The sequence below is a fragment of the Amphiura filiformis genome, chromosome 9, assembly GCF_039555335.1.
Source record: "Amphiura filiformis chromosome 9, Afil_fr2py, whole genome shotgun sequence".
In the NCBI taxonomy this organism is placed as follows: Eukaryota; Metazoa; Echinodermata; class Ophiuroidea; order Amphilepidida; family Amphiuridae; genus Amphiura; species Amphiura filiformis.
In genome coordinates, this window is record NC_092636.1 from 64,659,636 (window position 1) to 64,670,602 (window position 10,967).

Here is a 10,967-nt window from a genome sequence, read left to right on the forward strand (position 1 = left end):
GAATTTGGATGCACTATGCTGATAACATCACAGGCTACTGCGGCACTATTGATTAAGCGAAGGTTAGACTCACATTTTCTCACACAGGCTAAATACATTAAATTATGGCTTAAAACCCAACTGCTGGCATGCTGACAGAACCGGCGGTTTAACCATTTTCTATTGTTTGGAACAATGGAAACCAGGTCAAACCACTAGTTTTGCTAGGGTACCGGCAGTTGGATTTTGAAGCCATGCCTAACTATGCTACGACCATGACAACCTAATTGACAAATGTTGTAAAATTTAGATGGATGTGTACCCATATGATCCAGAGGTTCACTAATTTGCTCTTCTGACAGAAAAATGTGGCGGAGTTCCAGAGCTGAGTATACTTCCAGGGGTGTAGCAAAAGGGTGGACAAAGACCAGGGGCCTGTGGGTTCAATTGTCCCAGGGGTTCAGTTGCCCTGAGGGTTCAGTTGCCCCGAACAAAAGCGAAAATGAAATGAGGCTTATTAAAGGAGATGTTAAAAGGGCCCACTCCTTGGTCATGGCCCCCGGGCCTCTACACCCCTGTATATTTCTCTTGTGTATGTAAATTAAGACAGGTGCTATTTTTATTTAGTGTGCCACACCCAAGCACTAAATCTACAGATCACTCAATGGTCATAGGAAAAAAAACCTGAAAGAAGTTTATTTATGGAAGCATTTGAGGAGAAAGCCCTTTCGTCGTTTAGCAATCCACCCCGCTACTGGGGAAGATATGTGGATGACACCATGGTTATCATCCAAAAATCGGACCTCGACAGCTTCACTGCGCATTTGAATTCCATCCACGATGCCATCAAATTCACGATTGAACACGAACTGAACAACCGCATCGCTATGTTGGACACTCTCATCACCCGAGCACCGAATGGCAAGTTGAGCTTTAGTGTGTACAGAAAAAGTACACACACGGATCAGTACCTGAGTTTTGCCAGCCACCAACCTCTTGAGCACAAACTCGGGGTCATTCGTACTCTTACTCACAGGGCTGAAACCCTTTCGTCTGATCAAGCCAGTCTGGGCAAGGAATTACAACATGTGAAGCGATCCTTATCCATTTGTGGATACACCAAATGGGCTTGGAACACACCGCACAGCAAGAAAGTCTCACCTAAACCCAAACGCCGCACTGACAATCCCCCCAAAGGACATATCACCCTCCCGTATGTGCAAGGGGTGTCGGAAGCCATCAACCGTAAAATTAGGCAAGCGGGTGTGACAGTGCATTCCAAACCTGCAAACACCATCCGCAGCATGCTTGTGTCACCGAAAGACAAACCCCAGAAACTTGAGCGGACAGGATCTATATATCAGATCAAGTGTGGTGACTGTCCTTCCACCCACGTTGGGGAATCTGAAAGAGCACTAAGTAAACGCATTTCCGAGCACAAGCGTGAGTCCTCCCCGTCCGGTGCACACATGAAATCTCACAAACACTCATTTGACCCCAAGGAGGTCAATATTCTGGACACTGAACAAAGATGGTATCAAAGAGGGGTGAAGGAGTCTATTTACATAGCTACCAACAACCCAGACCAGACTCAACCAAGACAGAGGCCGCCACCACCTCCCCAAGACCTCACGGAAGGCTTCTGGAGTCACATAGATCGATATCACAAGATCGATCATGTGACTCCAGTACCGCTAACGCCTACCAGCAGTCACAACAGCTGAAGAAGTGAACTCGGATGAGTCACGAAAATTTCTGAGTGAGTTTTCATTTTGCTTGTGTGAATTAGTTTAAAAGTTTCAAATAATTAAGTTTATGCTCATTTTTCAAAATGAGAGATAAAATCACTACCTTGAATAGTTCAATATTTCAGATCAGCATACTTCTTAGCAACTCTGGAGCCGACACCATTGGTAATGAACTCCCACAAAGAGCCTTTGTAAAACAAGAAATCAGACACCGACTCGAGCAAAGAGATTGCAATTCTTAAAAATACAGTGATATTGTGGCTCATAAATCAAGTGTGGTGAACAAATGAGCTAAAATGCAAGTAAATTACAGTATTTATGAAATTCACAGCATATTATTTTAATTATCCATGTGCGTTCTTTCAAAAAGCGATCATGTAGTAAAATAAGGTACTGTCATGATTGTGGATAGGGCCTTATGTGTTATCTTTTCATATACTTCTAGTGCCTGTTTCTATTCATCGTTATGTATTCTTTTCCCGTGCATTATTTTCGCGAACTACTTCGCGTGCAGGTTTATATAAACCTGCACGCTAAACAATACATTATCTAAAACCCGCACGCTAAACAATAGATTTTAGATAATATGTGCACGCTCAAATACTAGAAAAACTACTTTCACATTACTATATAACTTATATAACTATGTTCGATATATATACCACCAAAAAAGTACGAATATACATTCTGTGGTGTTAAAATAGTTATAGGTTATGGTATTTTTTCATGCGCACTTTGTATATCATAGGTTACAAACTGTTCTATTTTGCAACTATCATTGCCATGAATTATGATTAATGAACTCAAATAAATCAAACATCAAATGAGAATAATCGAGCTTCTATTAATTAAAAGGGGCTAAAAACAGGTGGACCATAATTATACAAGATGACACCATTACAAAATATTCAGCATTTTACAAATGAATTACATGTAGGCCTATATCTAAGATAACATAAACACGGCCAGGAAACACACACTAGCGCATAATATCATGATCATGCTTTATAATACTGAACAAATTGAAAAATTCCACTGTCGTGTGTTTTAACAATATTAGTAGATTTCAAAGTTCAAATTTTAGAACTATGAAGTCCAGTTGATATTGATATATAAGTTTATTCTCTCATCTCCATTCACCGTAGTACTACATGTAGTGGGACGTCAAAATCGATTGTTTCTAGGTCAACTAAGTGCCCTCTGTGTTCGGAACCACGATATTAAATGATCACAACATAAAGTCAATTGGTTACAAACCATGCGTGAATAAGTTACTAAAGAATGACGTATGGCGCAATCGATACCATTGATAGCTAACTTCTACAGTGATTGATTTCCTTGACCAGTTACTAGTAAATGCTACCTGGTCAATGACCTGACGGTGTTTTTAAAATGTAAGATATTTTACCTAATATTCAAACTAATATAATGAATGCAGTCATTAATATTGCCTATTGTTTTAATACACTCAAAGTATATGACGGATAATGTACTGCAGTGCAAATGCATTACGTCAAGATAATCGCACTTGCCATGGAGTTATTGCATTTAGCTCTCGGGCCTATCGGCTCTCGAGCTAAATGCAATAACTCCACGGCGCGTGCGATTATCTTGACTAATGCATTGCACTCAGTTCATTATCCTTATCATAATTACACCAGTGGAATAAAGATCTATTATGTTACAATATTAAGCAGAAGTAAAAAGCATGTAAATCTTTTACTGCTAACAGAAAAATATAAAATCATGAGCTGATCAATAGTGACAAATGTTTATATCAATCATGACATAGTGACCTGATTTCATCTAACCAGTATAATGATAGTGAAGCGTACAACAGTTTCTTTGAGCATATTAATGAGACATAATGGGGCCCTGAGCCTGGGCCCATCTGGCCTTATGGTAAATCCGGCCCTGTAAACGTCGCTATCCGATCCCTTAAGCACCGGTTGAAATAGAGCACCAGATATATGTCTCCGTAATTATATTGAGTTATCTAATAACCCTATCGGACAATCTTGCCATTTGGAGACTTATATCATTAAAATTAGCAAAAGGTGGTATTCAAAAATGTAATTTTATTGAATTTACCACCAAATAGTCACATGAAATTGTAAGTCCAAAGATCAAACAAATGGAACAAATGAATCAGCCATCTGGATGGGAGATGGGTCTGATTGAGGGTGCACTGACAATTTTTTTTCCATTTATCAATGGAAATGTTTTATCATTATTTTTGTATTACATTATGTTTTGTATTTGTAACTCACATGTACTGTTCAAATATCTGTATTCTGTATCTTAAACTAGTCAATAAAACCAAGAACATTTATTATATCCATGTTCTTTATTACCAATGCTTGAGTTTCTTAGTCCCTTCGGAAATGGGACGTTTCGCCCCATACCGGTACATACCACGACCAGTTCACCCAATATACATATATACGGTACCACTACCAGTTTGCCCCCAATTAACATAAGCAGCAAATTTGGTATCTAGTGATTGGCTCAGGGATGATAACTTTACCACATCTAATTTTGCACCAGAGCATGTACAGGAAAGAAATACAGCATCTTTGCTCTTTCATTTGCTCTCTAATTATCACTTGGAGTTACTTAAAAACTGAATCTAAATTTATGCTTAAATTCATAAACCACCAATAAACAGTAGGTCTACTATCAGATAGCATGATCAACAACGCTGGGTTATGTATCTACACATATTTGATAATTTGAGAAAGTGCTACGATGTAGCATGAAACGTCATTGTTAGGTATGTTTAACATCATTTTACCAAATAATCAAATGGATTTGTTTACACAAAATTTTATAAATGATATCTACTGACAATCCTGATGAACTTGTTTACGGATATTTGATAATTGTTAACATTTGTTGATAAACATTCAAATGCTTTATTTGAAGTGCGAAACTTAATTTTTGCTGGAATTTTGAGGATAATTGCAGGTTTTCTTTTCTATTTTGTAGGCTTACAGTTTCCGCTTTTTGAGACGCGACTGAAGAAAAATAATTAGGAAAAGCGTATGCATTATTTATACAAGCAGGACTCAAATAAGGTCAAGTGGAAATAAAATAATGGACGATATTGAGTAAAATTTTAGAAAAAGTTAGAAAAATATCAGTGAAAGTGAAGACCCAATTGAAGACATCACCCCTAAATGTTTGAAAGGGGGGACGTCCCCTCCTAAAATCATGATGGAAGAAAAAAATCAAGCAATTGCCCAGTGTAACTTCATTTTTAGCACGAAAAACACCCGTGTTTTGAGCCCAAATAGGGCAAAATTGCAAATTTTGGGCGCTTCTTGTGCACTAGCCCATCAAATAGCAAAACATACCATCATTAAGGGCTAATAGTCTGAAATTGAAATTTTTCGCACTTCGCAAAAAAAGTCCCAGTAAAACTGGAACAATATGCTCATCACCGACCCCCATAAATTAAATTTGTTGCCCTTTATTCCCCTCTATTATAGGTGATTTTCTTTCTTTGTTCTTTTTTCTCATTCCTTTGTTTTCTTTCCTTCTTTTTTTCTCTTTCCTTCTTTTTTCTTTCTTTGCCTCGTTTTTTCAGTCTGAGGGAGGGGGAGCGCGCTAGTACTGTACGATCTTATAATATGAAATTGGTTAATTTTTTTCAAACCTGATTTTTTTTCATTTGTAATACTTACACATGTCCCAATTTGCACCTACATGTATACGGTCCACAACTTATATGTTCCCCTAATACTTTTTAGAATAAGTCAAAAAATATTTTACGTGATAAATGTAAAAATGTAAAAAGATATGTATATCCCTATTTGTTTTACACATATGGATCAAATTATAGCGTCACACATCACTGCGTTCAGTCACAATGGTTAATTGTGTAAGAAAAGAGGCCGTTTTAAAAGTTGCACCTGAGTTCATAGCAGTCAGGTTTTCTGAATAGACCTGGCCTACTGTATTTTTTGAGAGCTGACTCCTATGGACTCAGCTGCAACTTTTAACACTGTTTAAAACGGTCTCTTATTTTACATAATGAACCATTGTAACTGAACGCAATGACATGTGACGCTATAATTTGGTCCATATGTGTAAAACAAATAAGGCTACCCGGCTCGCCTGTAACTTTTTGAGGCATATTTCTAACACTGGCCTGTACATTAGGCAGCACATACCCGTCACTTCTAATGCTGAGTACCCACCCCGGGTTTACAAAATCAAAATTTGACGGAAATCGTGCATTATGGCTTTAATTGAAACAGTGGCGTAAATTTCTTTTTGACATTGGGTGGATGGGGTTGGAAAAAAATCTTAAAGTATAGTGAATCCAGCGAAGCGCACGAATTTTTTTACTATTTTGAAGCTAAGATGATGACATATGGTGTAAAATTGGAATAAATAAAGCGCGCAAAAATTTGCAATTTTGGGGCTAAAATGGGCAAATATGAGATTAAAGCCTTAATGTACGATTTCCGTCAAATTTTAATTTTGTTATTCTTTATTCAAAATGTTGCAATAATATTAGTAATAACTGCTGGGAAGGGTTGCTGTCCATTTTAAGTTGAAATAACAAGGTAAAGTGAAAGAAATCCTACTGGTTATTTTGGCCATTTAACATGCAGTTCTATGGGAGGATATATTATCAGAATTTTTAAATTATGATAATAGTCGAACTTTGCTCTGTTGACCTACAAAGACAACAAATTTGACCGATTCCATTTAGGTGCAAGTTGGGACATGTGTAAACATTACAAATATATGCAAAAAAATCAGGTTTGAAAAAAATTAACCAATTTCATATTATAAGATCGTACATTATGGCTTTAATTTGGTCAGAAACCCATATTCAGGCGTCAATATTGTGGGGGATGATTGTATGGAGCATGCGCGTATTTTTTTTGGGGGGGCTTTGAGCGAGCCCCGGGTAAAAGCAGGGGGCGGCCAAAACGAAGGGGCGGCAAAAAGAGGGGCGGCGGAAGAAGTAAAAAGAATTAAAGAAAAAAGGGCGGAAACTTTGAAAAAGTATTAAAAAATTTGAAAAAATGGTACCATACATCCCGGGCGTACTTCAAAATGTGTTGCTTATCCTTTTCTTTTTTTTGCTTTTTTTTCAAACCACCGAAAAAAAATTGGGTCAACCTTTTCGGGCTGTTGAGGAAGGGCAGCAAAATATAATTTTCTTCAGCCCCCTGGGGTAGGAGCGGCCACTGTGGAGCACCCCCTGGCAAAATATTGGGGGGATTAGTATTATTTTAAAGCAAAGCAAACATTAATTGTCAGGTAGATAGCCATAAAATGTGAGAAAAGGTTACTTTTCTATGTATAACCATGTCAAATATGGCATTATTAAGGGGTAGGGGAAATAAAAACCACCATAACTCAACCTTTACTCATAATAATGAATTCATTTTGGTATCAACATGAAGCTAATTGATTGTTCGAACTTTCCAGTATTATTTTTAACAGAAAAACCATAAGATAGACATAAAATATGATAAAAATGTTAATTTTCCAATGTGTAACAACGTAAAATTTGACAATATTAAAGGTTAGGGGACGTACAAACCAACGTAACTCGACATTTATTCATTATAATTCATTCATTTTGGCATTAATATATAGCTATTTGGTTGTTGTAATCTTTTAAAGCAAAATAACCATTAATTGTTAGCTGGAAAGACATAAAATGTTTAAAAAAATGTCAATTTTTCATTTGTAGTACCGTAAAATATGACAATATTAAGGTGTAGGGGACATTCAAATCACCAAAACTCAAGTTTTACTGATGAAAATGAATTCATTTTGGTAACAATATGTAGTTAATTGATAGTTCTAACTTTCTAGTATTATTTAAAAGCAATTAAACCATTAGTTGTCCGGTAGATAGACATAAAATGTATGAAAATGTTAATATTCAACGTAACTCGACATTTATTCATTATAATTCATTCATTTTGGCATTAATATATAGCTATTTGGTTGTTGTAATCTTTTAAAGCAAAATAACCATTAATTGTTAGCTGGAAAGACATAAAATGTTAAAAAATGTCAATTTTTCATTTGTAGTACCGTAAAATATGACAATATTAAGGTGTAGGGGACATTCAAATCACCAAAACTCAAGTTTTACTGATGAAAATGAATTCATTTTGGTAACAATATGTAGTTAATTGTTAGTTCTAACTTTCTAGTATTATTTAAAAGCAATTAAACCATTAGTTGTCCGGTAGATAGACATAAAATGTATGAAAATGTTAATATTCAATGTCTAACAGCGTAAAATATGACAATATTAAGGGGTAAGGGACATACAAATCACCCAAACTCAAGTTTTACTGATGAAAATGAATTCATTTTGGTATCAATATGTAGCTATTTGATAGTTCTAACCTTCTAGTATTATTTTAAAAGCAATTAAGCCATTAGTTGTCCGGTAGATAGACATAAAATGTATGAAAATGTTAATATTCAATGTCTAACAGCGTAAAATATGACAATATTAAGGGGTAAGGGGACATACAAATCACCCAAACTCAAGTTTTACTGATGAAAATGAATTCATTTTGGTATCAATATGTAGCTATTTGATAGTTCTAACCTTCTAGTATTATTTTAAAAGCAATTAAGCCATTAGTTGTCCGGTAGATAGACATAAAATGTATGAAAATGTTAATATTCAATGTCTAACAGCGTAAAATATGACAATATTAAGGGGTAAGGGGACATACAAATCACCAAAACACAGGTTTCACTGACGAAAATGAATTCCATTTTGGTATCAATATGTAGCTATTTGATTGTTCTCATTTTCTGGCATTATTTTAAAAGCAATTAAGTTTCCCACGAGGTGTTGAAGGTCATAATGGGGCCAATACTAAAAAATTATCCTATCATGTTGTAATGTTGTAATCTCAAATTGTTCCTCTCATCGCTTAGAATTAAAAAAAAGACAATTGTCATAGTTCTACAAAGCTTAGTTCAGGGGTTATAACGTCGAATATATCAATATCATAAATAAAGGTCAAATTTTTAAAATGGTCCAATTGCACCAATTAACGTAAGAAACCTCAATCGTATACTACATTCAAATTTTGGTGCAACGATTTGTATTCCTGTGTTCCCCTTCACAGTTAATGCAGCCAAAGTTGAGTTATGGTAATATTTCCCCTACCCTTAATATTATCATATTTGACACTGTTACACATGGAAGTTTTTCTCACATTTCCTTTGTATCTACATAACAACTAATGATACCAGAACGTTCGATGAATTCATTATCAAGAGTAAAAGTTGAGTTATGGGAGTTTATATTTCCCCTACCTTGATATTGTCATATTTAGGGACCGTTCACAAACACTTGTAAGGGGGGCCTGATGCCAAAAGGGGGGTCTGAACATTTTTGACCCTCCTAAGGGGGGGGCCTGGAAAAAAATGATCAAAAATTTTCCTGGAAAAATTGAGTTTATATGATTTTCTATGGGGTTGACCCATAATTTTCATGTCAAAAGGGGCCCTACAATTTTGAGGTCTGTAAAGGGGGGGCTCGAAAGAATATTTTGCGATGAAATTTTTTTGCATCAGGCCCCTCCCCCTTACAAGTGTTTGTGAACGGTCCATTACGCTGCTAGATATAGAAAATGACTTCTTCTGACAGTTTCTGTGTATCTACCTGACAACTAATGATCGCGTTGTTTATAGAAAGTTAGAACAGCCAATCAGATACATTTTGATACCAAGATGAATTCATTTTCATGAGTAAAAGTTGAGTTATGGCAGTTATATATTTCCCTACCCCTTAATATTGTCATTTTACGCTGTTAGACATAGAAAAATTACCTTTTCCTCACAGTTTCTGTATATACTGCCTGACAAATAATGGTCGCTTTGCTTTAAAATAATACTAGAAAGCTAGACCAATCACTTGGATATATTTTGACACCAAGATGAATTCATTTTCATGAGTAAAAGTTGAGTTATGGCAGTTTACATTTCCCCTACCCCATAATATTGTCATATTTACGCTGTTAGACATAGAATATTTACCCTTTCCTCACAGTTACTGTGTATCTACCTGACAACTAATGATCGCTTTGCTTTGAAATAATACTAGAAAGTTAGAACAATCACTTAAATACATTTTGATACCAAGATGAATTCATTTTCATGAGTAAAAGTTGAGTTGTGGCAGTTTATATTTCCCCTACCCCTTAATATTGTCATATTTATTTATGCTGTTAGACATAGAATAGTTACCTTTTCCTCACAAATACTGTGTATCTACCTGACAAATAATGGTCGCTTTGCTTTAAAATCACCCCTCACCCCCACACAAACCCTATGTACACCCAGCAGCCCCCCCCCCCCACACACACACACACCTCGTCCCACAGACACCCTAACGAACTCATACATATTATAATGATTGGAACTGTTATACAATAATGTTTCCCTTGATATGCTTAACATTAAAAACAAAATAAAACATTAAAATTTAAATTAAAAAATTAAAAATGGAAACTGAATCAATTTTGAAAATATAAACTGGTATAGTTGTGAGATTTGAGGCCAATGTCAAACTTTACACATATGGTTTAAAAAATCAGATTACCACTCATTTATGGACTATATACTTCCAAATATGCTCAAATGAAACCTGTTTTTGTTTAAAAATAATACTAGAAAGTTAGGAAAATCATTTAGCTACATATTGATACCAAAATGAATTCAAAATCACGAGTAAAAGTTGAGTTCTTGGAATTTATATCTCCCCTACCCCTTAATTTTGTCCTATTTTTGGTGATTTTATGCGATTATACGTCCATACATAAAATGACCTGTAAAAAAAAGTGATACCACAATTTGAGTCCACTACCTACCTAGCAGTGATCTAGAGGGTCCATACTAACTACCTATGGTGTCAAACCTTGTAGGCCCTATGTAGTGGAGGAGGGTGAACCAAGTCCTTATTTAGGCCCCCCTGTGGGATCTTGCTCCTGGACTATAGTCCCAGCCGCACATCCTTACATGTACCCAATTCAAAATCGAGAAGTACCCCTCACTCCCCGGGCTCACCCCAGGGGCTCACTCGGGCCCGCACCCCGGGCCCGCACTCCTTTCTTTTCTTGCTAAGAAAAGTTTGCTGGAAACTGACCAATCGCTAACAAGTAAGTATAAATATCTTGCGTGCCACATGCGGATTGGTTGGAATTTTTTTTACCACGGGCTGTGTTTAGTGCCTCA